The sequence below is a fragment of the Anser anser genome, assembly GCF_964211835.1.
Source record: "Anser anser genome assembly, chromosome: 2".
In the NCBI taxonomy this organism is placed as follows: Eukaryota; Metazoa; Chordata; class Aves; order Anseriformes; family Anatidae; genus Anser; species Anser anser.
Genome location: NC_139721.1, coordinates 99223832 through 99241310, shown reverse-complemented (window position 1 = coordinate 99241310; position 17479 = coordinate 99223832). Strand labels below are relative to the sequence as shown.

Below are 17479 nucleotides of genomic sequence, written 5' to 3'. Positions count from 1 at the left end.
TTGAAAACTATGGAATAGGTCTTCGCACATATGTCTTCTTGGAGCTAAAATGATAAATTTGTTATGGTTGACCTCAAGAAGTGGGTTTTTATGTTGAAATTTTTTCAAGGAAAATAATGACTTACCATGCGAACTATGCTCAGGGAAAAAGACTGCTACCACAGCGACGAGTACACATTTCTTTTCCTAGCTTGTTTTCTCTGTAACTTCTGGAAAGACCTACCACAGGCAAAGAGGAAATGCCAAAATGTAGTAAGTTAGCTGGAAGAAAAGGTGGACATAAGTTTGTTTCTGGATTTGTAATGCGCAAATATTGTTACAAGCAATGTGGAATCCAGTAAACTGCCTTAATAAATTTACCAATTTAAATTTAAATTTAAATTTTCAATGGAGTTCATTAAGAGCTCCTGTCCAAAACAATACCTATTTTCTTTCATGATTCACCTATATATATATATAAATATAAATTTGTTTATGTTAATATATATAAATTTCAGTAACAATTAGGACAAATTTCTCAATTTGTGATTTTAAGAAGTGGGGATTGGGTTGTTTGAAAGAGCTAAGAGTCCTTAAATATCATCTTTTCCCCACCTGCAGCACTGATGATTGGTTATTTATTGTAGGCAAATGTTGTTTTGTGCTGTCTAACCACCTCATCTGTCAAACATTTTGGGCTGATCTGATTCCTATTGAAATCAATAAATGGTTTTCCTTGGGAAAGAGATCCAGCTCTTGAATTGTTTTCAAAGTAGAAACTACTCATTCCTCTGCTTACATGAGTAGCATAGAAACAGTTTAATCTTATTTAACCTCACTCATAATTGTTCCAAATTGTGAGTAATTTATATTAACAAAGAATAAGGTTGAGGTGCTATTGATAGCTCATTAACATTTTCCCAGCATGTATCTTCAAACTTATAATAAATATCAATCAAACTTGAGATTTAAGATTTGTATTTTATCAATATCCTTTTTTCATTATATTGAAAGTCATTTGGACACAAGTTAAGGGTCATCAGATTAATTTAGCGTGAAAGATAAGCGCATAGATGCCGTGGTATTTACAGTGGCAGCTTAGCATTTAGTGTGATAATTTAGCAACAACCTATATAAGGCAATCCAAGGTTTGCAAGGTGAAGTAGACAACCTCAAACGAAGTATATTGATTTTTAAAAGGATGAGAGATGATTCTTACTCATTATGTGAAGAAGCTGTTTGTTCTGTAAAACAAACAAATAGTATCTCTAAAAAGAAGGAACAGGGTGAAGAAACATTATCTGTTGCTAGCTTTGTTTTCCAGTAGAGTGTTTGTTATACAGTCTCCTTTATGAAAAGTACAAAAAATCTATGGCTGCATGTACTTTGAAGTTGCATGAGCTAGTGGAAGTGCTCCTGTTCGTGTTTGTGGCTCAAGGTTCAGACCTTATGTTATTTTTCCACTGCTTCTTCAGTTCTTGCCTCTTAAAGAAGCCTTTCTCTGCCACTACAGAAAGAGGATGACAGCTATTTTGGTGTAACACCATTACTTATAGTAAGTCATTGTACTAGGGAGTAGTGGCATAAAAGCTAGCAGGAAAGTAAAATATCAGGATTCATCTTCATGAAAGGGGCATTGTATATAAGGTATTTATGATCGAGTATTAAGCCTAATACTGTCTCTAAAAGAAATTGAGTCTTCTACAGACTCTTTGTTATTCTCGTGGCCATTCATTTGTTTGAATTTTATTGGTTCTTAATGTTTTTGTTTCTTGGAATTTTTGTACAAATATCACTGAAGTCAAACATATTCAAATAAAACCTAATAAATCTGACAGAAAAATATTGTATAACAGTTCCATTTAGATGGTGAGGACTCTCCCATTAAAGACTCCTATGGCTTTTTTATGACTTTTGAAAAAATGTTTGGTTCCTAGCTTCCATAAATTATGCATACTGGCTTTTCATTAACACAGAAGGCAAACATAATTCATTGAGAAGAATTCTTTGGTCACACACGATTGAGAAGTTCAGAAAGATCAAAAACACTTAGCTCTGTGGTAGGAACAAAACTCTATTTCATATAAAGGCTCCAGTTCCCTGAATTTTAATATTGATTTTTATTTTTTTTCTAGCTCCACAAAAAATCAGGAATGCTGATACATTACATGAAGACATTTTATAACTGCTGGAGCTCTATAAGGAGTCCCACAGGGTGGTGTTACCTATTCCTAACAAATGAAATAACTATTCCATTCTTTTTGTATAAAGCAGGAACATTGCAATAATTTTCCCTACAAAAAGATTTAAGGCAATTTTTATAATTTAAATGTCTTATTTGTACATTGATGAAGAAGATTGAGGATAGTAATAAAAAGATAAGTTCAAGATGATACCAAATAAGGCAAGCTTTCTTACTGCGGGGCAACTGGGGCTTTATGCTTTTTTGGTGTTTGATAAAAAATTTTATATTCATAAGACTTCCAATGAAAAATGTAACAGGAGAAAATGGTGTCTGAGAGAGATATGAAGAAAAGGATGATCGCTCTTGCTTTCTAAAAAAAAGCAATGGAGAGGGATTGGATTTCATATGGTAATAGTGCAGGAAGAGAGTTTTATGTGAATATAAGAAGGCACTAAATATAGCATGAGCTTGGTAGATCGTAAAATATCATGTTGTCTAAAGGGAGAAACACACCTAGTGTGCATGGGCCTACGAGAACAGTTTTGGTACTTCGTGTTTGAACAGAATAATTATAATATAGGTGATGGAGTAATTAGTCTATGAATATGACAAGTCAGATGAGAATGATAAAATATGAAAGGATTTTAATACCTACTTCAGAGTTTTTTATTTCTTGAATAGCTAAAGTACAAAGAAAACATTTTTGTTCCGTATATGCAGAATACCTAGTATTTCTAAACTGTATCCGATTTCTGAACAATTATAAATAAGAAAATATTTTTTCTTTTACAAAACCAATATTCTTTCTTAATTATTCACAACAGTAAAAGGATGCAGGCTATCAGGTGTTATGTAACTCATAGTAAGCCTTTCTGATGTCCTTTATCTTAATGTTTTTGGTCAGTAGCAGGATTTAGATCATCACAAGTAGTTGGGCAAAAATTTTCAGTTACATTAAAACAAACAGAAAAACCCTGCACATAGGCAATGTTGTGTCCAGTTTGGCTCCTCTTCAGTACAAGAAAAATATTGACTTGGGTGAGTTAAGTGGATGGCCATGAAGTTGAGATCTGGAGCACACCTCCCTTGAGGAGAAGCTGAGGGAATGGGACTTGTTTAGCCTGGAGAAGAGGATGCTGAGAGCAGCCTGACAGTACTAAGGAGGAGATTCTGAGCTGGGAGAACCAGGCTTTTCACTGGGCTGCAAGGCAGGAGGAGAGAGGAAGACAATGGTCATAAATTGAAACAAGGGAGGTTCAAAACTGTTCTAAGTGGTTGTGTGTGTGTTTGTGAGAGAGAGAGAGAGAGAGAGAAACAAAATATATTTCAGATGAAGACAGTAAAGATTTAAAACAGGCTGTACAGAGAGGCTGTGGCATCTCCTTCCTTGGAGGTCTCAAGATCAGATAGACTAGATAAAACACTGAGCAACACAGTCTGAATTCAGCGTTGACACTGTCTTGAGCAGGGTCAATAGGCAATAGACTGTTAATTGTATCCAGAGTTGTTCTATCAATCTAAGCAATAGAAAGCATTGCACTGTGTTGCTATTGACAGGGTTTGTAATTTAAATATGATTAATTTGCCACTATATGAAAGAGGTGTAAAAGGTATTAAATGACTGTAACATAATTAGAGAGTGTAAAATAGCTGGAGATACTACTTTGCATGTTTCTGTTAGTTTTTGTATTTAATGTGCCTAGATTTCACTTCATAGGCAATTGGTGCACACTTTCTACTACCACATTTGTTCCAGAGTCATCGATTTCTGTTTATGCCCTTTTCTTGCTGAATTCAGATCTCTACAGATTGTAATCTCAAGTTTTATAATAGGTTTTTATCCAGTTTATTTTATTATTGTGTAACTGCAAATAAGATCTTAGTAGAAGTAGTAATCTTATCTTGAATAAAAAAAATTATTACTATTCCTACTTCTCAGAAGCACATCTTAAATATTTCCTTCAAATGATATACCCAAAAGCATATATATAATTTTAATTGAACTGAGTTCATATGTCCTGAGTGCAAACCTAGTGTCAAAACCACAGGAGTACTTTGTTCTCATGATAATGCTTGACTTAGGTATTCTCCTCTAGAACAATTAGAATTAATGTTTTATGTATTCAATTTGGAATGTAATCTTGTGAATTCTTTTGTCCTTTAAAACTCTTTTCTGAATAATACCATTGCTTCCATCATCAGAATTCAGTGCATTAATAGTTAGCAGTTAAATAGTATTTTACCAATAGCTGTAGTAGAACACCTTAACCTTAAAAAACCAGAAATTGAAATAAATCGTGATATTCATTCTTGATAATGATTTATAGCAGCTAAACATTGAATGCTTTGTAATTGCCCCTAAGGTTACCCACAGCGAATAGCCATCTTGTTTAAGGATGAGTATTGGTTGTTGGTTTTACAGTGGTTTTATTGTCTACAAAAAAGGCAATCAGTGAAAGTATGATATAAAGGATCACCTTTGGTCATCCTTTCACAATAAGCAGACCAAAATCTGCTCTGTAAATCCAGGTTATTCCCAACAACATTGCAGCACAAGATTAATTTAAACGTGATTAGAAATGTTGCCAAATACTGATTTTGTTCCCACATCTTGAAAAGTGGTCAGAACATAGTACTGTGAATAAAGGCAAGCTGCATGATTCATATTGGCAAGTAATAACCCTACCAAGTGTCAGATAGAAGAAATACCCATGCCTTCTAAAAAAATCAATGTTGGGAAAAGGGAGTTATCGACTCTGGAGTGAAATGCAATGCACGTGATGCATTTTGCAATAGCTGGCTGTGCATATTGACCTTTTCCAGTTTTCTTCTATGAGTAGCCTATGCCCTGTGAACTGAATAAAATGTTAATAGTTAAGATGGCCCTAACAAGTCCCTCAAATTCCATAAAGGATGATAAATGAGTGGTATTGGTGAATCAGAGTGATATATCCATCGTTTGTCACATTTAAGTCTCAGCAGTATTGGGAAATAGTGCTTGGCAGGGACATACTCCCATCCAGAAGGAAGGAAGTCAAAATGCTTCTTCAGTGCAAATCATTGAATTGTATTCACAACCAATGTAAATTGGCAGAACTCTTTTGGCTTCATATTGATCTAAATTATCTGAGTCTAATAAAAAGTTGGGCTATGTTATATTGCAAGGATTTGTCTTTTTGGTTTGTTGTTATTATTTCACCACCTGTAGTTTGTGAACAATAGTTAATTTCTCAGAGTCTGATTCTAGCTGATTCAAAGAAGCTTGAGTAAGGAAGGCAGACAGATAAATGTTTCTCTTTGCTTAGAAAAAGGGGGGTTGCATAAAGCTACATATAATAAGGTGAGTGCTCTGCCTATGGTGCTGCTATATATCTAGATGCTTCAGAATATATTTATGGGTTATGACAGTTTTCATAGTTAAACTTAAGGAACTGTTCCAGTACAAACATTATTGGTGTTATCTTGTTTACTGGTTATTATTGACAGCTTTTTGATGTTGAATAATATAATGATGATAGTTATGATCATTGTATGAATAAGGATCTCAGATCTGCAAAATGTTACAGAAAGTCAGTCTGTCCCCAGCAGTTTACATGATTTTTGACTAAAAGCCTATTTATTAACTGTGGTGTCTTATATATATTTTAATTTAACCTTCTTGTGGTGAGAAACAACTGAAATTGATAATTGTAAAGTGGTAACTTGGAACAATGTTGTGTTGTTCCTAGAATGCTTTTAACTGCAAACATGCAGGCAGAATACTGTGGCTGCAGTTATTTGTGTGTATCTATACCAAAAATGTTAACTCGAACTGAACCGTTTAACATGCCTAATCCATAGCAGCTGTAATGGTCAGTGGAACTATTTTTGTAAACCACTTCTATTGGCTTTCTGAGCTTCCTTTAGTATTGATTTAATTTGAGTCAACCACTCAAACTTTAACCAGAATAAGCTGGTGCCAGATTACGCATCAATGACATATGTATTCTGTATTCTTTGGAAACCTCACACAATTGCAGATTTCGCTTGCCTATACAACCACTTTGTAGCTAATTAGACCAGACGTGGCACTAAAGAGAAACCACAAACACAGCAGTATGCCCTGATAGATATTAATACAGTCCAGTCTCATAACAAAGTGAACAATTGCTCAAATAATGATTTCCTGCTGTGGACTTTTTATGCTTTGTTTGTTAAATCCTATCTTCCTTCCTACTTTCCTGTTGACTGCAGCAGAATTGAATTTTATTCAACTCGACTCGCACTGGGTCAGCAAAACTCTTCACCTTTGTGTAAGAAAAGTTAACTCATTAAAGGCTGTCTGTTTTTTTGAAACCTTATCAGTGCACTGAGCTCCCACCCACAACCAAAGGGAAGGAGTTAATAGAGCGCTTTATGAAATGTGGGAGAAATGAGGCGGTGAGGTACATATTTGCTAATGTGTTTAAAGCAAAGTCAGAGTTCACTGGACCATAGTTTGGTTTGTTTTCATTTTCTAACTATCCATTCTTTTCTTTCCTTAGTATTTGCTCATTGCCTTGGTGATGTGGTAAAAATTTGTGCTAAATATATTTAATATAATGTTAACAGTGATTGCTAGCAGTAACATCACTACAAAAAGCGAAGGTATAGTGGAAATTAATCCTGTGGAATATCATGTCACTTAAGAGAATGACAACATCTTCTCTTCACATTCATTCATCTGGTAGCATGGGGATACTGGAAAAAAAGGTAATTTACAACATAATTTACACAATTATATGTCTATCTAATGATGTGCAGAAAACTTTGCTGTTGCTGCTGGGCAGGAGAGGAGCAATTTACTATCATTCTAGCATTTGTAAGCAATATAATTACATGCAAATGTCAAGTAGGTATATTGTTAGCGCTGCTTGCTATTTTTACAGTTGGAAAAATAAACAGTCCAGTAGTCTTTAGGAGCTTTAAGCATTTCCCAAAAAAAAAAAAAAAAAGTTTTGTATGGAATAACTTTCTTGCAAGTGCAGGAAAAGGAAAGGTCAGAGGAGTACACTTTTATCAAGAAGGCTCAATGAAATCTTGATAACTTCTAGTGACATTCGTCTTTCATAATGAGATCCATAGGCTATTTTTTTCTAATAGGCTGACAAATTCTACAGACCTCCTCATTCAGTTTAATATTTTGAAAATATTAGTCCCACACTAAGGCAAATGGTACTAACTTTGTCAGAATTATCAGCAGCACGGAAAAAAAAAAAGATGTTATTTTGGTGCTAATTTATTATTTTATGTTGGCATTTTCTTCATTGATTTGCTCTCTATAAAATATGTTGTGTGAATGTATTATAATTGGTGAAGAGTAAAGATTCCGTACTCTTAAATTAAACCTTTAACTATCACAAAGATTTTGCATTTAAAATTAGTTCTTCACCAGGGTAGGAAATTGTCACTGTTGTAGATGGAAAACACTACATTTAAAGCATTGAAAAATTGTTGGAAGTTGCATTTTCTTTGGGAGAAAGAGTTTCACTTAGTGGCTGTGATCTTGAAAACTACCCAAAGCATCTAGATCACATTCATGTTTTCTCCCTTTTTGCTGTCCATTTTTTTTTTTTTGTACTTTCATCCACTTAGGTGGTATTGTTTGAATGCTCTTAGTCTCCTGATAGGAAAAAGGGTTGAGAGGCACAACAAAGGAAAGCTCATTGATAATGTAGAAGAAAGTCTAAAGTTAAACCTCCCAAAATTGCTTTCAATAGAGTGATAGTTGCAGAAGTCAATGAACTGGTAATGGCACAGTTTGGATGTCCTTGTTTAAAGGTGTCTGCCAAGTGCAGGTGGCCAGTCCATTTTGATATCTCTGCCTTGTACAGGCAGTCAGACCTGGTTATATTGTTATATTGTATTGCTATTAGGCTTTTTGGAAGTGTCGGTGAATCTTTTTTTTTTTCTTTTTTTTTTTTTTCCCAACTGTTGTCAGATTTATTCAGTAACGCACTTGGCAAATTCTAACTGATTAGTTTTCTGTAATGTATCTGGATTACAGTAGTTGCTCATTTCTCTGCCTTACTTCCTGTCCCAGGAATGATACTAACTCCTTGATGCATAAAGTCTGTACCAAAGTTTGACAGTATTTTGCAGGAGGTGGCTGTGTAAATTAATCAGGATTTCAGGGGGCTAGAGAGGGAGTAGTTCCACCCATCCATGAAAGGCTCCTGCACAATCATTATGCAGAACTGAGCATAATCATTTCATAGATTCATTAGCACAACAGCACTGTGACACGGGTAATGATTATTAGATCTACATACACAAAGAGAAACTAAAGCAGACACATTACATGAACTGAAAAAGTTTGAGGAAGCATTAAGGACTAAAATATAGAATTTTATTGTCTTGAATCTCATTTTTAGTTTGTTAGATCATAGTATCATTATTTTAAGTGTTACATTTTACAGCAAAGTCACTAGTTACAAGGACATACTGGAGATTTACACGTAACATGAATCACTTTCCTTACTGTGTAAAGCTGTGTTTTTTCAAACATTGCAGGTGGCTGATGGCTCTAATTTCTCTTCAAATTAAGCTCAAAGGAAGAGAAAGAAACTGAATGATTGATAATAATTAAGAATAAAATCATTTGACACCACCCTATGAATCATTTGACTTTTTTTTTTTTTTGGTTCATCAGCCAGTTTTTATTTTAAGAGCTTGCTTTACTGTTACGGAAATTATTCTCTAGTTTTGAGAATCTGCTATCAGTGTAAGTCAGCTTCTGTATTGGAATATGTCTTCTTTCTTTTTTTTTTTTTTAGACATTCAGTCCGGTATTCTACCTCAAGCTGCTCTGTTCCCAGCTACATGGTACACTGCTTTTCAGGGTTTCTAGAAAAGTGAGTGCAGTATCTAGTCAAAACATTTTCAGTTATGTCACTGGACCAATTCTTTCTTATTAGGGAACTCCCAAGGAATTTGGTTAGAGAGATGGCTATTGTAGATCCAATATGAAGGTAACACCTAACACAGGTCTGCTCTATAGGGTAGGAAAAAATTCATTGCACCTGAAAGATAAATTGTTGGTGTTTTCATGTGGATGCAAATAATTAAAAAGAATGTGGGACTTGAGGTTTTTCATCATGCTTCTGTTTATCACATTTGGTTCAAGCCAAAATTTGACTGTCTCAGTGCTGTGATACAGTTGGCCTGTTTGGTTAAAATGCAGCACCCAAATCCCTGCACCATCTAGTGAGGTAAAATTTTACTGCTGTAAGTTCAGAGGAAAACATTTGTGTAAAATGACAGCATCAGTTTACCACTATTATCATAATATTAACAAAAGAAATCTCAGTCTAAAGTGTTGATGTGCTAATGGGTTTAGGAAATAGAAATTATTGAGTCACTAAAAGGTCTGATGTGATGTCCAGGGATGCAGTGAGGCAGACATGTAAACATGATTGCATGTCCTGCTCTGAGGTGTGGAACTGGCATGAGTTGTCTCCAGTAATCCTGGCTGGAACCACCTGATGCTATCCCCACTCTACTTTAAGAACACACTGAGATCCTAAATCATATATTTGCTTTTTCTTTAAATTCACTATCTCCAGTTTTCAGTAGCTGGTAAGCTGTACAGTATTTTTCCTGGCAGAAAATGCTGACTCAGTCCTGCTTTGTTTTCTGTATGGTTTATATAATTATATTGCTTCTTGTGAGATCGAGCAAAGTATTTTGCATGACTGTCTAGTCTCGAAATGATACTGTGAATGGCTCTATCCTGTAACACTTGTTGGTTTATCTATGTTAAAGATATACCTGTGTTATATTTTGAAGGAAATAGCTTGTTTTGCAAAGAAACAAGACCTTATCGAATCTCAGCTTCAGGTAGAGCTCAAATATTATAATACACAAGCACCTCAGTGTTTCCCTGACATATATTCAAGCAGTTTTCCTGTCCTGGCAATATTCAAAGCTTAGAAACACCTTTGTGAAGTCTTGGCAATCTTTACTGAGGCCATGGGTGAGGCAAATTAGCTGAGAGACACATACAACCTGTATCCAGAAAGAATAGAAGCAAAATAAGTCACATTTCCTATTTAGATACTGTAAAAATATACACAAGAGTGCAAATATTTTCCTTTAAAGTGTGGTTGAGTTTATGATCTTCACATTTCTAAAAGCCCATTTTGTATCTGTACTGTTTCTTTGATGGATGCAAATAAGGGAACTATATTCTACATTTGAATATGGCATAAACGTTTGAAGTGGGAAACTAGGACTTGCTTCTTAACTTAATTCTGCCAACAAAAAGGCAGGAAGATGACCTGAGCTTCAAATTTAATTATCCACAATGGAAATATGTTTATCTTTTTTTTTTTCTTTGATTGTCAAAAGGAAGCTGGGGAGTGTTATGTGTGATTCTGTATTTCTTCTATTTTCCTTTTTGTTGGCGAACTGTTATTGTTCCCTGCTGCCCTTGCAAATAAAATAAGTTCCATGGTCAGCAGACATGCGTAAATAGATGGCTGAGGAATGAAAAAAAGTTCTACATTTCATTTTTCTTTATCGTTGGCCTTTTTGATGTGCACGTTGCAGTGAAACAGATAAGAATTTTCTAAAAGCCACTCTGATACTAGGTGCCAAAATTTGGACGTAACAAACTTTTTGGTACAACATTAAGTTGATTTTTGGAACTGCTAAACGTCATTCATTCTTGTGTATTCACTGGGAGCAGTGAGGGCTAGGAGTATATTACAGTCAACTGTGGCATTAAGATTCAAAGATGATTTCTGAAAATCTTGCTGCTAACCTTGTTTGTTTCTATTTCTGATAGAAGAAGGTGAATGTTTACCAGTATTGTAAAACACGCTGGTATTGCTTGGTCAAAAGCTCTGAACAAGGTCTAAATAGCATTGGTACCTGTCTAGAGATCAGTTCTTTTCCTGAAGTGCAATAGAGTGTTCAAAACTGACAAGCCACAGCCAGAGAAGGAATTTAGCAACCTACAAGGCCATGAAGATTACACATTTCTTCAGGACTTTGTGGCATTTAGATGCAGCTTTCCTGGCAAGCAACAAGTTGGTTACATCTCTCTTGTCTGGACATGCTTCTTCGGGTTGTCGAACAAGAAGTTACTTCCTTGCCTGACATTTCCCTAACACATTCCAAGAGAACCTTTGCAAGATGAACTTGCACTGAAAATAATTCCAACATTTGAGCAATTATAACTGACCACAGAAGACAGGCTTATTTTTGTTGCTTCCTTTTCCTAATGTGGATCTAGAATTGGACAACCAGTTTATGCCAGCAGCAAACAATGTCAAAAAGGATATTTTTTCCTTCTCTCCTTCTTTTTTTCCTCTCTCTCTCTCTCTCTCTTTTTTTCTTCTTTTTATGTGTGTTTTTTTGTAGGTGGAATTTCCACATTTCTGTTCACCCACTGGGGTGGGGGGAAAGAGTGGAAAGGCCTTACTAACCTGCTAGTGACATTTAGAGATGAAAGTATTCTGTGCCAGCAACAACCAGGAATGATCACTGCAGTGAACCACTTTATTAAGCTCGCTTCTGAGTCCAGCTGGCGTGGTTAGCAGTGACTAAACCTCTCCCTGAGGCAGGCACATCACCATGCACTTGCTGCCTGCCACCTTTGCTGGCTCGGGCGGTCACATAAAATGGCTCCTTGTGGACCTGATTTGGGGCCTGTAGCATGTATTAATGGCCTGACAGAAGGCACAAGCAACTCAGTGTGTCTGGCACTGTTACTAAGACACCAGGGGCCATATTCAGACTTCACAGAGGCACAACAGTAGTGTAATGTAATTCAAGATCAGCTGCCTTGCTTGGTCCAACTAAAAGCTATCTGAAGTGGTCCTGGTTTGAATAGAATCATAGAATGGCTTGGGCTGGAAGGGACGTTAAAGATCGTCTAGTTCCAACCCCCCTGCCATGAGATCGCCCAGTAGATCAGGTTGTCTGGGGCCTCATCCAACCGGGCTTTGAACACCTCCAGGGATGGGGCATCCACAGCTTCTCTTGACAACCTGTGCCAGTGCCTCTCCATCCTCTGAGTGAAGAATTTCCTCCTAACCTCTAATCTAAGTCTCCACTCTTTTAGTTCAAAACCATTCCCCTTTGTCCTGTCACTATCTGCCTGTGTAAAAAGTCACTCTCCATCGTTTTTATAAACCCCCTTTAGGTACTGAAAAGACACAGTGAGGTCTCCCTGGAGACTTCTCTTCTCCAGGCTGAACAGCCCCAGCTCTCTCACTTTCTTCACAGCAGAGGTGCTCCAGCCCTCTGATCATCTTCGTGGCCCTCCTCTGGACCCGCTCTTAACAAATCTTTCTTCTTCTGGGGGCTCCAGACCTGGAAGCAGCACTCCAAGTGGGGCCTCACAAGGGCACAGTCCCCCTCACAAGGGGCACAATCACCTCTCTTGCCCTGATGGCCACCCCTCTGTTGATGCAGCCCAGGACGCAGTCGGCCTTCTGGGCTGCAAGCGTGCACTGCTAGCTCATGTCGAGCTTTTCATCCACCAGAACCCCCAAGTCTCTCTCTTCAGGGCCGCCCCCAATGAGTTCTTCTCCCAGTCTGTACTCATGCCTGGGATTGCCCCAACCCAGGTGCAGCACCTTGCACTTGGACTTGTTGAACCTCTTTAAATTCATGTGGGCCCACTTCTCAAGCTTGTCAAGGTCCCTTTGGATGGCATCTCTTCCTTCTGTTGAATTTACTGCACCACTCAGCTTGGTGTCACCTGCAAATTTGCTGAGGCTTTACTTGATCCCACTGTCTATATCATTGATAAAGATATTAAACAGCACGAGTCCCAAAGATATATGGTCTTCCTTATTCTCCCTTATTCTTGGCCTCTGTTAGGCCTCTTCTGCTCTGCCTTTCCCAACAGGGTCATATGTCATAGCGAGACATTTTACATGTATCTCTGAATTCTGTTTTTCTCTGTCTTTGGCCAGCCTGACTGGATGTAGCTGGTGGCATGCAGCCCCCCTGGAAGTAGTGTTGATGTCTATGAGCATTTGTGTCCGTCTGATACTGCTGTCACCCTTCACTGGCTGTGGGTCTACTGCCAGATATTTTTAGTTGGCTCTTGAAGTTCAGGAAAGAAAGTGATGGAGGAGTTGGATGTAAACCTAATGGACAGAAAAGAGACATTTCCATGTTGCCTTATGATGCTGCAAGTTGAAGCCAACAGATCCTCCTTCATGTGGAGATTTATTACTTTCTGACCTGCCCTTGAACTTGTCTTTGGTAGCTGGTAGCAAGCCCAACATTGCTTTTGCAGGCTGATTGAGCTTGGCAGAGGAAGATGCAGGACTTTTCTTCAGTCCTGAAGTATGGTTTTGACAAATTCTGAATACATCAAAGACAGGAAAAATAGACAAAAAACATAATGGCATCATAGCTAATACTCATCACGTCATGTTCAATCAGATGATGCCTAGATGTGCAGCTACTTGTGCGGATCACTTCTTCCTTTCAGATTCTCACAATCTCTGGAGTCACATGGAAAACCAAACCCCCTTGAAAGTCTGTGAGGTTTGCTCCTTAAAAAGTGGAAGCGTATTGTTGGGTAGGTGGCATGGATTTTATTTATTTATTTATTTTGAGTCCATGACCTGACATCCTATTCCTTACATAAAAATCATTTTCACCAGGTATTTAAAGCTGTGCTTGCAAACTTCAGTAAAAGTGGTGGTGTGGACATAGCTAAAAGTAATGTAGCATACATTTCTCAATTCAGATTAAAAAAAAAAAAAAAGTAGATTGTTGTTGTAGAAATTGTACACGTTTGAGGGGTGTGTATTTGAGGTTATCATTTCTCTTGGTCCTTTTGCCAGTACAATCATGAGGATTTTTGTTTGTTTGTTTTTGTTTTTAAGTCGTAATGTTTTTGTTATGACTACCTGTAGTTTGTAGTAAGCGTGGGCTAAAAGAGATACGTGGTTTAAATGATTATCCCCATACATGATTTTATACAGTACGTGAAATTTATTTTGATGTAATTACTCTATAAAAATAGGTGGAAGATAGTGTTAATTATAGTATTTGTCATATGGATGTGTAATAAAAGAACCATTAAGAATGGTTATAAGCTTTTGAAATAATCCTGCTTTGCTCTGTATTCTCTGCTTTTATATTTGTACTCAGTTCTATAACTGTAGGACTCTAAGTTGCACACCAGTTGTTATAATGAGGGAAAGTGAAAAGTAAGTTGAAGTTCCCTGTTGCTGCTGCAAAGTGGTAAAGTCTACTTCTGGTTCACTATTGCTGTCAACAGTGTTTATACTAAAATACATGGTAGGATGCCATGGTTATCAGGAAATTCCATCACTTTTCTCAGTTTTCCATTTCCCATGGAGGTTACGAGGAAGCTTCTTAAATTATTAATGTCCTGACTAAGCTGTAGCAACCAGCTACTGTTGAGAAAATCTTGTAAATGCCAGTGAAGTCCTGCAGATTCCATCCATTTCTGTCTCATGGCTGAAACATATGGGATAATTTTGACAATAATAAAAAAGCAAAGATGAATAGGTTGTAACCTTCTCTCGTCATCTCCACCTTCCTATGCAAGGTTTGTACAGTGTCAAGGTACAAGGGAGAAACTTTACTAAGTGTTCTGGCATTCAGCCTGATAGATACTTTCTTCCACAGAATGGAGACTTCAGGTAAACATATGCATCGTCAGACACTCACAACTGGAGTGTTTATGAGGAGGGTGAGGTTGGTGTGGATAAAGGGGCAGACAGTGGTATAAATTGTTCTGTTGAAGCAATTTTGCAGCAGCAGAGCATCTACTTGTGAAGTGTTTTGCATAAGTAAGTCGGAATTTCAATAATTTGCACTAATAGCGATCTAATTCACTGTGGAAAACTGGCTTTCATAAATCAGTAAGAGAAACTGCTTAAGATGCAATTGGGAACTATGCATCACCAAAATATACTCAGTTAATTTGCTCTGACAGGCCGGATGGTAGTTTACAATGTTGTAGTGCATTGGGATTCATTTCACAGGCCATGACCCTGTGATAGTAGGTGCTGTATATTGAGAGCAGGAAGGAATCCTGTGCCTGAACTTTCAGTCAGAGTAAAAAACAGGAGGAAGTGGAAGGAAGATAATGCAATACAAGACAACAGTGTTAGTGTGCATGCAATGTAGTAATTTTAGCATGCTTGAAGTCTTGCTATTCTGCAGCTGAATCTCTACTTCAGTCAGTGGGAGGGCAAAAGCTACAAACTGAGAGTACTTCTGGGAAGATTTTTATTTTATAAATAGTGACTGTCTAATACAAAATGCCCAGCATGCTTGAGAGGGGGAGGTTCTCAGATGAAAATTGTTAGCAGCCTGGCAGTGGAATATTCTGAGAGGAGCACAGCGTGTTTTTGATTCCAGCTAAAAAAAGGAACTGATTACTGTCTCCTACTTCCATAAAAGTTATGTATCCTCTAGGCTGGGATTGGAGAAGGGGTAGATGCACACATGTGCCTTGCTCCATTATATGTGCTGCCAAATCCTAGTAGTTGGTAGTGCTAGTTGTTAATACAAGCTTCTGTTCTTTATGTAAACTTTTCCAGTTACGCTTCGGAGAAATTTGACTCTGTCTCCTCAATAGAGGCTTAATTACTTAAGTCTCTTCTTGGGGGACCAACAACAAATATAGGTAACCTAAATTCTACCTAACACATCTCTACCTTGTGCTTTATGTTGTCCAGATGTTTCTGAAGGTTTATGACACAGGTTGTGGCATAGGAACACAGGTGGAATTTAGGCTGTCTGGACTGAGGCCATAATTTTTCAGTGGTATACTGCCTAAGATAGCTGTTTGACCCTTTAAGCCTCACAAATTGGAGAACAGAGAATTTCTGTTTTCTCCATTGGAAAATATGAACACAGAAGTTCTGTCTGCTCCTGCTGTGCACAAGAAGCACAAAGATCAGGTTTGACATCTGTTGAGCTTAGGTGTTGATCATCTTCAGTGTTGAACCCAGGGCAGCTCAGTGAGACCCCCGTAGAGGAAACTTTGAGGACATCCTATACTCACTTATCTGCCACATGGAAAGCTAGGCATGCTGCCTGGCCCAGGGGCTTGTTAATCTTGCCTGCCCTTAAAATGTTGTCATTAGACTGGTGATTAGGAAGGAGGGCTGGCAGGAGCTTGACCTCATTGCTGCTGGACAGGCAAGGTATGTGGGTAGCCTGAACTCAAACAGTGAAACAGGAATACCAAGTGGTGGGTCTTGAAGACAGCCTTTGCTTCAGGATACTGCAGAACCTCCCACCTCAGGAGAACACAAACTACAGGCAGAGAGAATTTTAAAGGCTTGTCCAAATCACTGAGGAGGCTTAGGGGCAGGAATGAATTAAATGTTTAAGATTCTGTTCTGTAAAGGGATGATCTTCTTGTACAAATGCATTAGTTTATTAATTAGTACTGTAAATTCTATACAATGGCCTATGTAATATCATAAAATGTTTTGTCTTAGCAGGAGGCAGTCTTTTACTGGTAAAACTCTGCTGAGGTGAGCCTGCTTTTTTCTGAGTGCTTATGGAGGCAGGATGCTTGGAATTAGTGAAGTGTTGGTTTACTTGATGGGGTATCTAAGGAATATCAAATTTACCTTTCTGAAGCCCTTCGATGTATTAGTGTGTTCACTGTGATGGGGAAGTCATTTATTCCAGAGAAACATGATGAAAAATACTGTTGTCTCAAAAAAAAAAAATTTGTTGATTGAAAAAAAAAATCATAAATCAATTGGTTGTAATGCAAGGGTTTTGTTCTCTAATTGAATCATCTTTTCTCATGTTTTTACATAAATATTTTAATTTTCATTCAATGTGGAGATTTACGTCTTTGGCACCCCATACTGATGGTGTAGCAGCTCTGAGATGTTCATTGTTAGGCTCAAAGTATTACAATAATTATGTGGCTTTTTCAGTCTCCATGTATAATCTTCTGTCAAAGATTTACAGCCATGCACCCCATGAATTTTCATATTAATAAATTTTCTCATCTGCAAAAAACAGATATAAATGAGTCCCCTGGCTATTTCTCCATAGTTCCAATGCTGTACACAGATTGCATATGGCCAGCACACGATAATATTCATTCCTATTGATGTATGAGCCAAGTCAAGTTATTGTCACTGTTTGTAAGTGCACTTTCTCTAGGTTTTAGGATAGCTTTATTCTTATTTCATATTGTCCTTTAATATGTGTTAGAAAGGTATGAAAAACAGATAAGATACGTGTTGAAGAAATGTAGTAGAAAGTGCTCAGCTTTGTTCTCTCAGAAGGCCAAGATCTTTGTCAAGTATATTCAATTTG

At 37.3% G+C, this 17479-nt stretch overlaps 1 protein-coding gene across 8 annotated transcripts in view; it reads left to right on the top strand.

Annotated features, from left to right (window-relative positions):
- BBS9 (Bardet-Biedl syndrome 9) overlaps positions 1-17479 on the top strand; it is a 289008-nt gene that overhangs the window by 251095 nt on the left and 20434 nt on the right. The window contains exons 23-24 of one of the 8 annotated variants that reach the window (XR_014578910.1): positions 2115-6895; positions 8959-13859. The exons of the other annotated variants lie outside the window; for them this stretch is intronic. The gene's annotated coding sequence lies outside the window, so the exon portion shown is untranslated. Of the gene's footprint in view, positions 1-2114; positions 6896-8958; positions 13860-17479 lie in introns of those variants that run through there. 8 annotated transcript variants of the gene reach the window in all.